At 41.3% G+C, this 15,482-nt stretch overlaps 1 protein-coding gene across 1 annotated transcript in view; it reads right to left on the minus strand.

The window, feature by feature from the left end:
• NELL2 (neural EGFL like 2) overlaps positions 1-15,482 on the minus strand; it is a gene marked incomplete at its 5' end in the record, with an annotated part of 167,362 nt that overhangs the window by 105,501 nt on the left and 46,379 nt on the right. The window lies entirely within an intron of this gene.

A 15,482-nucleotide genomic window follows, 5' to 3' on the forward strand; every position in this document is an offset into this window, starting at 1 on the left:
TTTCTGAAAGTAATGAAAAACTGCTAAAGACCTGCACACCCGTGAGTCACTATTTCAAATATATGAGTGGTAAACAGTTATCACCCATCAGCGTTAATTTATTATGTAAAAAGCAGGTTGCGTTCTCCATTGACATGTCGTAAGTTAAGACCACCCATGGATGTGACAAGGGAGGACACCTACTCCTGCAACAGCTCTTACATGGGGTAACAGCTACTCTGCTCCACAGAGACTTCAAACAGGACAGGGGGGGAGAAATAAAGCATTTTGGGATACAACCCACATTTTTGCCCAGATTTGCGATGAAAAAACAGTGTGCGCCAATTATGCATAACTCTCAAAGACACATTTTTGCATATGACTAGTGCAAGGTTGTTTTCTGCAGCCTTGTGGACACAGAGCTCACATGAGCATACTCAGTAAACCGTAAGTACCTGTGAATGGCAGCACCTTCAGAGATTTTGAGTTTCATTTGACAGCACTAAAAAACATCTTATGCAAACAGCAAAACTATTCAGCTCCCCGCAAAATGCTCAATCTGGCATTTATTTGGGTGAAAATAACTTGGAAGTGACATTTCCATGCTCCCAAGCCATAGAGGTTCCAAACAGAGAGATGTTCCACAGAAATTTTAGCTAAAAATTCCACAGCGTGACTTTGCTGCACGCGCCTCCTTGGCAAAGACATGACTTCTTGTGACCTGGCATCATGTAGCTCCTTTTCACTGTATTTACATTCCTCCCAAAGCCAAGTGCTTTCATTTCCCCTCCAAACGGCAGCCCCTTGTTAACTTGGATATTACAGTAATAATCACATATGCGTATGCCTTATTTACATAACAGCACAGGCCAGTCTAATGTGTTTAGACGTTTCCAGGAGTGGATTGATGCACAGATGGAGCACCGTATCTATAGTTGTTGTTAGAGCTCAGTTCTTTCAAAGCACTGGCATCTAGGTCCATACAGGAACTGAACAGGGTTTCACGCTTTCAACTCTTCCTCCGCCCAATTTCATTCCCGCATAAGGAATCTGCCCATCCTCCTGTCCCTCTTCTGAGAGCCATCATCTTCTCCCCTCACTTCAGTCGGAATGACAGGATTAGTTGGCATAATCACAAACACTCCAGAGAACTCTGCTTAACGTTCTTAAGCTAAGTCCTTAGCATGAGTTCAGCAAAAGGTTTTTAACACAGACAGCAAGGTAAACACATTTTTGGAAATCTTGATTAAAGTCAGTTATGTAAATTGTCTTTCCAAATTTGTTATATACTCACTCTCAACACTCATTATCAAATAGCATTTAATCAAAAACTAATCTTAAAAAAAAAAGTTGCTACCAATAGAGTTGGAAATTTTCACAAGACAACTTGAAATAGAAACCTATATACACCTAACATCATGCCCCTGTCCTCAAGGCTGCCAGAAGTTATTATATTCCTCTGCGCATTCCCAAACAATACAGTACTTCATGTCTAAAGTCAGTTCAGGATTTAAAATAATTAAAAATGTAAAAGTAGCTGGAGCAGATGTTCACAGATTCTGCTTTGTCATAGCTAATTTCTCCAGAGAGCATCTGTTGATGGTCCAACCCAGTCACAGAAAAACAGTAAGCTGGAGTTCATAGCAACTGTTAATGGGACTACTCCTTTTTTTGTTTGGGAACTACATCAATGAGGGAAAGCCTTAGAGTCACTGATAATACAAAAAAAAAATGATAGATTATATCTATATTAACACTCCTGTTGCCTTCAGGGTGACGTTTCCAGACGTTAGACTCAGATTTCACATGCTTCTGCAACCAGGTGTGTTTGTCTATATGGGGCTCTAGTGTATGCCAGTCTCTAGGAGAGCTATAATACTTTCATTTTACTGATATGTCAGCCAACTCATTTTTTTTTCCTTTTCCGTTGTCTACCACTACCTTTGTATGGAAACCACGAATCAGAAAGTACAGTTAAAAAAAAAAGAAGATTGCGTTTCCAATTATTGCCTATTAGCATCAAACCTGCATAAGGCAAAGTACCATTCTGCAATTTCAGTGGCACAGAAAAGAAATAGGTACACCTTTAAATGTAACTCATTTCATTACCGAGGATCTCGGAAATGACTGGAATGTGTTAAATAGCATTAAGACAAAATGCTTAATGAATTTTATGAAACCTGTTCTCAGCGTTTTTCATTTTGGTCAAACTCTTGAAAACCTGAGAAAAAAAAGTACTATTTTGCATTGGTAAATTCTTGAATTTGTTTTCAATGTATTATTAGCAAATACCTTGTTTTCATCAGCTGCAGAGATAGAGCATGGACATTTAGTAGAATTAAAAAGGAACAGTGAACTTAGGATGATCAAACTTGACAGATAAGAAATTTGGGTTGTTGTGCTGGCAAGAACGAGGACTGTCTTTCCTGTGGAACAATCTAGTTTTGTTAGAGGGAACTTTACTGGTGTTCAGAAAATGAACTGACGTGTGATCACGTTGCCTGTGATCACATCACCTTAATACATGGGGAATACTTCAGTATTTCCACGAGAAATGTGAAGAGCAAATAATCGTAATGCCAGAAAGGTGCTTTGAAGACATAAGATGACTTTATTACCATACTGAATCATATTGAAAAGTCAAATTAGTTTCTCCTCCCCCTCCTTCTAAATTCTGTTTTTCTAAGAGCTAAAACAAGGTGAGTAAATATCTTGAGAAAGAAAAAAGAAAAAATTTGCCCTTGAATCTTGAATAAACATCAGTAACAGTATGTACTTTTCCTGCAGGACACAATCCTGACTATGAAAACAAGGGCATAGCCCACAGTGCCAAAAGCTCCAGGTCAGAGCTCAGGAACATCTAGCCAGGAGTGCAGAGACACACCTGAGAGAGAAGCCTGACAGGGCAATGACTCATTTATTTTCATTTTCCCTTACTCTCACCACATCTTTGGCTCTATATCCAGTGTCTTATCTCTTCTCTTACACTTAAATTGCCAGATCCTGCAGAATGGAGGACTGTCTTTTGTGTGTACAGTAACCAGACTGATGGCTCCTCATAACACCAGGGTTTTAAAGCAGTTAATACAACAAAATTTGTATTGTATAAATACAAATAATTAATAGCAATAACAAGTACAGCTACTTAAATACATTTGCTTACTGCATCTACCTACTTCCAAGTCAATCATGGTCTGCTAAGAACTGCATTCTAAATGTCAGCATCCGGTTTGTTTTGCAATATGACCTTCAAGTTGTTTGGTTGTTTGGGTTTGTTTTTTTTTTTTTTTTGGGGGGGGGGGGGGGGAGGGGGGGGGAGGATACAAATGGCTGTCATTCTCTAAGGGAGAGAGTTTTTCTGTTCCACAAAATATTTTATTTCAACAACCACCTCAGGATTTTATTTAACACCCCTTTATATCTGTCCACACACGTTTAGAAAAGGTAAGACTTCAACACATGGAATTTTATCAGAAAGAAGAAAGGACAGGGCTCTTGCTGTCCACGATCAATTGTCAGCAAGAAAGAAGAATGATTGGGACTTGCTTTAAACAGTACTGGTAAATAGCTTCCCAGATGATGAAAGGCTGTTGCAAGGTACACACAGACCAGTTTTCAGAGTACAGCAGAAGCCAAGGTGAGAATTTTTAATCTGTTTGCCCACACTGTAAGAATCAACCTGTTACTTCTGTTGAGTTTTCACAGGATGTCACACTGGAAACAGAAGCAAAGTTGCAAACGTGTGAATCAAGATGGTTGAACCGATGCATGAAAATGAGGATGTGATTTCTTTATTATATGTCTATTTTAATTTTCTATTTTAAAATGTATCCACTTATTTCTTCATAGCAACTCTGCAATAAAATACTGCAAAATCAGTAAATGAAAAATTTGTGGTTAGGTGCTTAAAGCATACTGCCAACTTTATACATACGGAGCCACAGAAGACCACGGACAAGATTTACACATTCTGAACTCATATTCTACTACTATTAAGAAACCTGTCTAAGAACTTCACAACCACCATATGCAAGATTGTCATCCCTTCTATGCTATACTCAGATTTGATTTCTCATTTAGGTGCCCTGAGGATCTAACAAAGCTTCTGGATATGGCATGATGGAAATACGTACATAACAAACTCCCCTTTCACAAGCCTGTAAAACATGCCTAGAGATGATGCTGCACTTTGGTGAATGTGAATATAACCTGAAGAAACATCTTAAGGAAATAATACCCGAATTTACATCTGTTTGTCAAAGTAATAATGATATAGGGAGAATCATGCCAGTTCATCTTCCCTACCTTCAATGTATTTGAAGTACTCCCTCACTAGAAATAACAGGTATGTGCCTATTTTCCAGATGAGTTAAACATATTTTCTTGCTTTGCTTTCAGGATAAGAAAAAAAAAAAAATCTGATAATTGAAACCAGGCATTTTCTGCCCCAATTTAATACATCAAACAGCGCTGTCACTGTAATACCATTTTAAGACTAGTATATATAAAGAATATACTGGCCATCAGAAATAAGCAAGATAAAAAAAGCTCTTCTTCACCATAGTACCTTATGACAATGCAAAACAACAAACCTAATAATATCTTCAAATTTTATTCACCTGTTAGGGAAGAAAATCTAGATGTTAAGCAATTTTAAAGGATGTTAATGAAATGTCATCAATTACAAATAAAATGAAATCTGGGAAACCAGTCAAAATTATACTTGAAAAAAGTTTACATAAACTTTTTCCAAGAGCAACCAGGGGAGTATCAGAATCTTCATTTCCAAGCAGAAAGGTAGAGAAATCATTTCAATGAGTAGTAGGAAAAAAATACTAGTCAACTATTCCATACAGGAAGACTTAGGATGGTCAACTACCCTCCCAAACAAATGGACTGAACTTTCTTCTTAGTGGAAACTTGTACTAAATAACCCCCCCACACACAGAAGGCAAAAATTAGTAAAAACACTCTCTATGTGGGCAAAGATGCAGAACAGTGACACAGAAACATGAGAATCACTGTAGATAGAGCGCTGTGCCCGGTACAGTGCAGAATGCAAGTAACAGAAGCTCCAAATAAAGAGGACTGCAATGATTGTTTTGAAAGGAACAGATGAGGAAAGTATAAGAAAGGACAGTTACACTGTATCTGCTGAGATTTCAATTTTAAAGTTGTGTCTCATATGGGACAAAGTGACTATTGTTTGAAGCCAAATATATTTTATGAGCTGACAGATGCAGAAACAGTGATCAATAACAGCCCGGAGGTCTATACATCACACTTCAGATATCTGCAAGTGAAGGCTAAGAGAGGTAACCAAGCAGTTGAAGGCTTTATTCAACACACGTTTCCACTGAAAAATTTCTAACTTCTGCAGTCCAAAAGACTGAAAGCCACTGGTTTAAATCATTATCTTTACAAAAAGACAAATAAAGGATAACAGTTCACATCATTTTATATTAATCTCACTGAATCAACTTCACTCATATTTTACCATCCCCTCCTTAGACTGCCAGAGAAATAAGATCACATTATTGATGGTTTTGTGGTGGGGTTTTTTTTCAGTATTTTATTTATTGAGTTTCAGCCTTCACAGCCTTTCCATTTTTTCATATGACATAGGCACTGTCAGAAAACTGTGTGTGCCTTCTTTTACACTCCCATGGCTCCTACCAGTGTCTCCCCTTGGCAAACTTTCCACCCAAATGACCCTCGGCAATATGGCAATCCTGTTATGAGCACCAGTATGTCGGGTGCAAACTGGTCTTTCAAAACTGCACAGGTCTCAACAAGCCACGAATCTCCGTTGGCTGGTTGGTTGGGTTTTGGTATTTTGCTCTGCCCGGATCCATGCAGTGCTCTCTGCCTCCAACTTGTTACTTTTCTGTGGCCTTGTCCAAAACCTGCAGTTTAAAGGTATTCAGCTAAAGCCACGTTCTGCTCTTTTCAGAACACATGCCCATTAAAGGCCATTGTTACTGGTACTACAGAGATTTGCAAGACCTAGAGAAGAAAAGCTCCAGGCAGAAACTAGAACATCAGCTACAAGCTGATGATTTGGTAATGTGCTCCTGGTTGCAGGACCAAAAAAAAAAAAAAAACCCACCCCAAAACCCAAAACAAATAAACAAAAAAAAACCCCCACACTCCAATGCTGCAGGTACAGAGTAACATTAGCACATCACTGGCGATAATATATTGAAATCAATGCATAGCCATGTGATTGACCCCATATCCTAGGTGATTTTTGTAATTGTAAATAGAACCTGATTTTTTTTTGTTATTATTTCGTAGCCACCTAAGCAAATTCTAGTGAAAACAGCATTACTAAAGTCAGGATTGTTACTTATTTGAGACTGGAACACTGCCAATCTGTCCACTCTCAGCTGTCTGAAAGCCAAAATATTAATATGTAACATATGTTAATGTTTTATTTGCACTTTAATAAACTAAAATATTAATACACTGCAGGTATTTTATATTTTGTGAACTCTCTGGTAAGAACATAATGAAAAAGGAATAGGAAAGAATAGGTTCTTTTCCCAGACAGCCTCGACAAAATAGGTTATAAGAAGAGCAGGGGAGAGCAGAGCACAGCCGACAGCAAAATTTCCCATGTAAAAAATATTTTTCTCTACCAATAAAATTACCAATATTATGTTTCCAATTTCTTCTTTAGTGAAGATTGCTATACATTCACTGTAATGTACTTTAATGAATAAGGATTTTCTTAAGCATACTTCATTTTACAATTCATTCCTCAGGCACACAGTAAGAATAAAACAAGGTGACTTTACCATTAACTGGAATTCTCCTCATCTACTGATACATTGCCTCCAGATCTAGAGTCTTCCAGTGGAGTTCCATAATGCATGGAGTCCAGAATCGCTAAAAAGTGACTCACCTAGGAGGCAGCTGCACTTTGATGCATGGAAAGTCTGACTGAGGCACAGTGCACCGACCCCCCCAGTCCTCCTCTGCTAACGCAGAACACTGAAATTAAAAGGATGTGGGGAAGGAGGAAAGGAAACGTAGAAGCAAAATATTCTGAGAAGTCCAATTACCATAAGCTGTATTCCAATTTACTGTAAAGCTGTATTTTACTTTACACAGAAGAACAGAGATAGGAGGAGCGAGTTTCCTGCTCAGAAGGGAACTGCGAGTGAAAAGACTCAGCATTGCCCTTCTGATGGAGGTATGCTGCCCAGCTTACACAGAACAAAGGTCACTGGAGACTACAGGCTCTGCACCAAAAGGCCCCTGACAAATCTGCCATTAGATATAGAACAGATATAAACAAAATATATTGCTGTGGTATAAGAGCAGTTTGAAAATTTCTATGGCTTTACCATGGAAAATATAGTAGAGACTGTGCAGCTAGGGTCAGGGCTGAGAGTGGCACTGCCTACCAAAGCCAAGGGGTGTCTTTTCACCGTCTTCAGCTGGCTTTGAGTTCAGCACAAGAAAGGCCGCAGAACGCTCTTGGAGTGTCTCAGCGCTCAGCTTCCTGAGACATTAGAATTCCCAGAGAAGAGAAGGCACTGAGGAGATCTTCCCGATGTGTGCAAACACCTGATGGAAGGGAATGAAGAAGAGGGAGCCAGACTCTTCCCAGTGGTGCCCAGTGACAGGACAAAAGGCAACGGGAATGAATTAAAACACATGAAATTCCATTTGAACACAACAAAGCACTTTTTTACTGTGAGGGTGACCAAGCACTGGCACAGCTTGCCTGGAGAGGTTGTGGAGTCTCCATCTGTGTAGATATTCAAAAGCCGTCTGGCCAGAGTGCTGGGCAACTAGGTGGCCCTGCCTGAGCAGGCAGATTGGACCAGATGACCTCCAGAGGTGCCTTCCAACCTCAACCATTCTGTGAGATTCTGAGATTGTAGGAGCTATGCTGGATTCACAAATGATACATGCATCAATTATGGTTTTCCACTACAGCTTTGTCAGTCTAAAATTGCTCCACTGATGTTATTGACCTACGTGAGTTCAAGGATACTCTTTTTCACTTCAAAAATATTTCTTCAGAAAAAATATTTGTGTTCTATTTCAAAAGAAAGGCAGTATTTATATTCACTTAGAAGACATGGAGTTGCTGAAGTAATAAAATGGTACAAATGGGCAGTACAGTGTAATTCATCTCAGTAGTACAAGTATGTACATAATGCTTTTTACCTGTCATTACAATGTGATTGTATGTGATTCAAAAAGCCTGAGAAATAAGGTTCATGTGAATCATTTCAGCATAGAAAATCCAGAAAGCAGGAGGCTGAACGGACACTATTCTGCTAAATGCTAAATAACATTCAGAAGTTCTGCATGCTGACTACAAGAAGCTATAATAAATAACACGGCTCTAGGAAATAATCCAGTGCCGGCTATATTCCAGGTATCTTTTAGTACTGCTCTAAAGTCGGCTGATTTATCTGATTTTATATTAAAAAAAAAAAACTCAAAATAACAAATTTATGCTTTACTTGAACCTGTATCTTTAAAAAGCCACATATACACATTTATAATAAAAAAGCAACTAATCTTTTGCATTAGCCAGAATGTTGCTTCTCTTTTATATTCGACGGTGTGCATTTTTTTAAAAAAGCTCTGACAAATGACTAATCATTGCTTCACTGCTAAAAACTGCCTCCTCTTTCACCAGTACGGATGCCTGCTCTGTCGCCCTGAGCCTGCAGGCTGCTCTGCAGCCCTGAGACCCGTGCCACATCCCCACCAGCCTGCTGGAGCTGCTCTCTGGTTTCCAGACCACCCCTTCTTCTGATTTACTGCAAGGATAAGAGGGCCTGTTCAGTCAGCGCTCACTAATCCTGTCATTCCATCATTCCTCTGAGCTGCAGCCTCTTTCTCTGCGCCACACTGAATGCAGGAGAAGCTCCTCCAGCACTTGGGTGAACGAGGCGGGGGCTGGCTTGCCGCGCTGCCACCGATGCACGTCACCTAAGGCCAGATGGTACCACTCCTGCAGCCCCGAACAAAGGCGGCAATTTTGTGAAAAGCTGAAACTTAGTGCAGCACAGGCTTAAGTCTGTAATGCTTCACTCCACCTGGAAAAATGATGAATTTCAGAGGAAGCTTAATCAATAGTCCTTAGGTTTCTAGATAAGAATTTTGCTGATGGTCAACTGCTGTGCAAATGAGGCAGATGGGCTTTCACAACTCCTTCTCTGTGTCAGTAGGGTACAAGTGCTGGAGCTTGCAGGAGATCTGTAGCTTTGAGGAAAAATCAACGCATTGTGAAGAGCAAAAGGGGAAATCCTCTTAATTTTCATTATAAAATTAAAAGTTTCTGTAAAATAAGAAAGATAGATCAATGCATCAGAAACTCATCCATGTTATAAGAGTGTCGTGGTTTAGGCCAAAATCCACTACTGGGGACCTGAGGGACACCAGATGGGACCGACAGATGCTCCCCTCTACCCTTCTTCAAAGAGAGAGGCAGAGGAGGGAAAAAGAGACTTATGAGTTTAGAAGGAACTAAACTACTTTAATGAAATATTAATAATAAAATAAAAAGAAATAATGAAAAATATATACAAAACCGTATCAAGCTCCTGAGATGACAATCACGACACCGGCTGGCACTGGGGCAGTCCCAGGCTGGACTCAGTGACGGACGGGAACTGGATTCTGGATCTGCATTCAGGATCGGGATCACAGGCAGAAGAACAGAGTCCTCCTCAGACATCGGCCATTGAAGGAAGAGAGAGCTGACCCTTTCATCCCTCAGCTTTTATATTGAGCATGAGGCAGATGGGATGGAATACCCTGTTGGTCAGTTTTGGGTCACCTGTCCTGTCCGCTCCTCCCCGCAGGTGGGACCCCACTATGCTTTTCAGCTTCCGACCCTCCAACGGGGCAAATAACAGAGTTGGTTGGCCTTGGGGGTTATAGCCATAAGTATAAGCCAGAGCCTCTCTGCACACCATGCCTGGGCATCAGCTATAAACAATTGGCCTTATCACTCCGAGAGAGTGAACACTGTCTGCACAATATGCAGTTAATTTCTGTAGTTAGAAGAGGCCCAGCTAAGAAGCGAAGTTACTGAACAAAATTGGTTCTGTTTTACCTCAAACCAGGACAAAGAGCTACCATGTTCAGACTTGTGTTTTAATTATTTTGTTCAAAATCCTTCCCAAGTTATGTAATTCCATCTATATGCTCTCTCTCCAGCCTGCTAGCAACAGAAGTGTGAGCTGATCCAACAGAGCCCTATGCTTCTCACAGTCGCTTAAAATACTTGTGTTAGTGTGGATTTGGCTACAGTGCACCAGAAAACCAACAAATGTCCTGTTTCAGGCAAGAAACAAGTGCATGGAAAAATCACAGCCTGCAGGTTTGAACATAACAGCTCAGCCGTTAACCTCCACTGAAATCCGTTGGGATAGATTTAAATAGTTTGGGATTAGGTCTATAAGTATCTGCAATGTCACTGGGAGGAGGACAGTAATAAGAAGAGAGCAATCTCTTCCTGGAGATCTCTTCCTGATGACGGGAATTATTACTGCACCAGATGCTGGTACAAATATCACTTCTGGCCTTAAAAAAATGAAAATCAGCTACTTTGTTAAAAATACACTGGCTCCATTTAAGGAAGGACATATATCACAGAGCTATTGGAAGTGATGCCTTAGTGTTAATACACCGACTATAAAAACGTTACCATAAAAAGATTTGCTGACCAAGTAGCAATTGTCTCAGCTACTAAGACATTGGCAGTCCTTCCCCAATTCACTTAAAATAAATGAACTCGTCCTTGTACCTCTTAAGACAAGTCCGTAGTGTAAAGCAATACTTTATAGGGTCAGCAGGGGAGCTTAGTATCTCCCCGATTTGTATCAGTACCTATCACCACACAATGCATTTCCCTCTGCAGAGGAGAAAGAATTTAATGATCTCTTGCAAATTCCTTCTCAGACAGGTTTAAAATTGCATTAGGAATAGAAAAGAAAGTGGTCTCTGCTTCTCAGCTCCAAACAATTCTCCACAGGAAGCTTCCATTGACCTAAGATGTATGCTCTAACAGCTGGACTGAATTTTGTGTTGAATGGCTTGTCTGTAGCCGGAACGTATATCCAACGCACTGGCCAATTTATGTACCTTGGAAGATCATTGCTTCTTTTAGCCCATTACAGCTAATACAAAACACAATGACAATTTGCATGGGTTGCCATTCCTTATGCCAGCAGCGTCGACCTTCACACAAGACAAAACAGAACAAGTTGTCTGAATGTCCTCAAACAAAGATCGGAGTTAGGGTAGAAAGTCAGGGTTATTTGTGTTTTCTTTTGGCTCACAAGAAGAGTCAAAGTCAAAGCGATACTGGTAAAAAAAAAATTCTACAACATTCCTTACTAAGCATTTCCTGAACTAAACATTTAAAAAAAACATGAAGAGTCAGTTGTGCTGAAATTCCTAAAGCGTCATCAAATAAGACAGAACAAAGCTGGGCTGGGCTGAAGTTCAACTCCTAGGGCTTGGCAGTGTGGCAGGCTCCCAGGACCAGGCTGAAAAATCCAGTGCTTTCCATTCCTATCTGACGCACCTGATATTCATTATAGTAAGTGATGAAAAGATTAACCTCACAACTTTAGCTGTCTAAAAGTTTGGTTTCTATTCTAATTGCCTGGGCTCCCTATATAGTCCATGGAAAGAAATGTCCACCTCCAGGCAGCAATTTATCCCATCTCTTCCAGACCCTTCTCAGCACCAAGTGCCCTCTGGAGGTGCCAGTCTGCTCCACTGGCTCTCGAGAGACCCTAACTGGTGATGTCCATACTAGTAAATGAAACAGGATGGCTACATGAAACAGTAAATGACAAGAGGCTTTAAAAGGCTTGATTACAGTCTGCAATCCTCCATGAAGTTTGAATGTGAGCACACTTCATGGCACCACTTTGGCTTGTACCAGCCAACATGCTGTGAGGCAATGCCAGGAATGGCTGGGGGGACAGGACTGATCAGAGGCCATTCCCAGTCAGCCATCTGGATGCAGATAGTCTGTTGAGCGGGAAGGGGAAGACAGCTTCGCCATGTAGATGTGAGCCCCAAGTGCCACCGGACTGTGCCTATTTTATTTACTAGTATAAATACAGATTATATTCCCAAATTCTACATGTCTGGAGTCATGTGGAATGAATCCATTCTCAATCACTATTAAAACAAAAAAAGAAAAAAAGAAAAATAATACCTGTGAAACCTGCTTTCTGGTCACTGCAAAAGCCTTAAGTGCTATACAGTTTAACTCTCCCATGCCAGCTGTCATTAAATCGGACACCATTCTTTATATTTTCAGTGGCTTTGTTTGCACACCAGCAGAAGAATAAAGGAAGAAGTGCAAAGGGAAGCACTCCACCCTGGATGAAACACAGTAACAAGGCTGCCACAGCTACTACTGCCTGGGCAGTTCTACTCCTGATAATTTGGCAGAAACAGCCCATCATCTGGTACGTATTGGGACCACAAATACCAGGAAGGAAACAGAGATAATCATACATGACATCAAGCTGAGTGGTGCATTTGACACGCCTGAGGGATGGGATGCCATCCAGAGGGACCTGGACAGGCTCGAGAAGTGAGGCCATATGAACCTCACATGACACTCAACAAGGCCAAGTGCAAGGTCCTGCACCTCAGTTGGGACAGCCCCCGATATCTACACAGGATGGGGGATGAAGGGATTGAGAGTAGCCCTGCCAAAAAGAACTTGAAGGTACTGATGGATGAAAAGCTGGACATGTGCCAGCAATGCGCGCTTGCAGACCAGAAAGCCAACCATATCCTGGGCTGCATCAAAAGCAGTGTGGCCAGCAGGTTGAGGGAGCTGATCCTGCCCCTCTACTCTGCTCTCATGAGACCCCACCTGGAGTACTGCATCCAGCTCTGGAGTCCTCAGCACAGGAAAGACATGGACCTGTTGGAGCAGGTCCAGAGGGGGGCCACAAAGATGATCAGAAGGTGGGGGCACCTCTCCTATGAGGAGATGGTATGAGAGAGTTGGAGTTGTTCTGCCTGGAGAAGGCTCTGGGGAGACCTTATTGCGACCTTTCGATACTTAAAGGGGGCTTATAAGAAAGATGGGGACAAATGTTTTAGCTGGACCTGTTTTTATAGGACAAGGGATAATGGTTTTAGACTAAAAGAGGGTAGATTCAGACTAGATATGAGGAAGACATCTTTTACAATGAGACATCTTTTACAATGCAAGTGCAAGGTCCTGCACCTGGGGAGGAAGAATGCTAGGCACCAGTACAGGTTAGGGGCAGACCTGTTGGGAAGTAGCTCGGAGGAGAAGGATCTGGGGGTTGTGGTAGACAGTAAGTTATCCATGGCCCAGCAATGTGCCCTTGTCGCCAAAAAGGCCAATGGAATCCTGGGCTGCACAGGGAAGAGTGTGGCCAGTAGGTCGAGGGAGGTCATTCTCCCCCTCTGCTCTGCACTGGTGAGGCCACAACTGGAATACTGTGTCCAGTTTTGGGCTCCCCGGTTCAAGAGGGACAGGGAACTGCTGGAGCGAGTCCAGCGAAGGGCAACTAAGATGATTAGGGGCTTGGAGCACCTCCCTTATGAGGAAAGGCTGAGAGAGCTGGGACTCTTTAGCCTGGAGAAGAGAAGGCTGAGGAGAGACCTTATTATGGCGTACAAGTATCTAAAGGGTGGGTTGGAGGAGGATGGAGCCAGGCTCTTTTCAATGGTTCCAAGTGACAGGACGAGGGGCAATGGGCACAAGTTAGAACATAGGAAGTTCCGTTCAAATACACGGAAAAACTTCTTTACAGTGAGGGTGACAGAGCACTGGCACAGGCTGCCCAGGGAGGTTGTGGAGTCCCCTTCCCTGGAGATTTTCAAGACCCGCCTGGATGCAGTCCTGAGTAATGTGCTCTGGGCAATCCTGCTTTGGCAGGGGAGTTGGACTAGATGATCTCTAGAGGTCCCTTCCAACTCTGAAAATTCTGTGATTCTGTGAAACACTGGAACAAGTTGTCCAGAGAGATGGTAAACACCCCGTTTCTGGTTCAAGGTCAGGTTGTACGGGTTTCTGAGCAACCTGATGTAGTTGAAGATGTCCCTGCTGATTACAGGGGGTTTGGACTACATGACCTTTAAAGGTTCCTTCCAACCCAAACTATTCTATGGTTCTATGATTCTATGTTCTGTCTTGAAACAAATACTGAACTCGGCTAAAGAATGGTGTATTAGGCATCACTTTTTCCTCAGCATTTATGATAGACTGTTCAATACTAAGGATAGTGGCTCCTTGAGCAACACACCCTAATTAACTGCTTTCCCAACTATAAGCCATCTGTGTTTGCTCTATGTAATCTAGTCAGATGCCATATCCCCTGATATTTTTCTAAGAATTAAGAACAAGAAGTTATTCTCAGAAACCATCCAAATGAAGGAATTCAGCTCTTACCGCTCAAGCAAGAACTGTGGTCACTGAGTACACTGACCACAGTCAGCTCAGACCTTGAGCTGAAGACGCCAAGCAGGCAGGATACAGCTAGCACATATACACGATCTCAGTGATAGCTCAGCATTTTCACCAAAATGACCTGGAGAATAAGTGAGGGTCCTGCAGTCTCTGTTGCCTCTAACTTCCACTCTTTGCGCTCTTTCAAAGGCATGTAACCACCTTGTCAATGGGACTCCAATTTACACTCTCCGTCCTTTGGTTTGGTTTCTTTTGAAAGGCACTTTAAATAACCTGGATTAAATTAGGAATAATTTTTCAAAAGAAATTCCTACTTTTATTTTTTGATCTAATAATTTTTCTGGTAGTTTGTCAAGACAGTTACGCGTGCATGTTAGTTACAAATTGAATTACGTACTGGCATCAAATTAAGAGCACTGGAAGCTAAAAAGCTTTTGATAACATTAAGGATATCAGAAAAGCAGTATCAGAGTAAACTTCACAGTGTGCTGTACCAGAACTGTATGTTAATTGGAAGGAGAAGTCGTAATGCTGTATGACAAGGTCAGTGTCCATATCCTCATTCACATTTCTTGACCTTTGTCAAGGCACCCAACAAAACCAACTTCGTAAGAAGTCTTATGATGTGATCACTTCCCCATGAACATCTGGATGGAGAATTCGCAACTCAATTCACAGGGGGTACATTACAAAAACATACTTGAGAGGAACAGGTTTTCAAACTCTGTCAACATGGCCAAAGACTCAAATAGAGGCTTGAACTCCACACAGCTCACATCCCTGAATTACCAATTCCCTGAGCCATCTAATATGCATGGAAATTCTGTGTAGCTGGTGAAAAAGAAAAAAAAGTATTTGAATTCTCATTTCCTCTCAATTAGAATTAATCTACTTGAGTAAGTTAATAAGGTTTCATAAAATGGGATGGTTTGTGTAACTTCTAACACAATTAAATATTAATAAACTCCTGTGGGAGCAAGATCAATGGAGTACAAAATGTCTTCCTGAATTTTGTCTTACAACATGTCATTTTAACCAGTTATATATT

Source organism: Vanellus vanellus (genome assembly GCF_965231255.1).
Source record: "Vanellus vanellus genome assembly, chromosome: 1".
Taxonomy (NCBI): Eukaryota; Metazoa; Chordata; class Aves; order Charadriiformes; family Charadriidae; genus Vanellus; species Vanellus vanellus.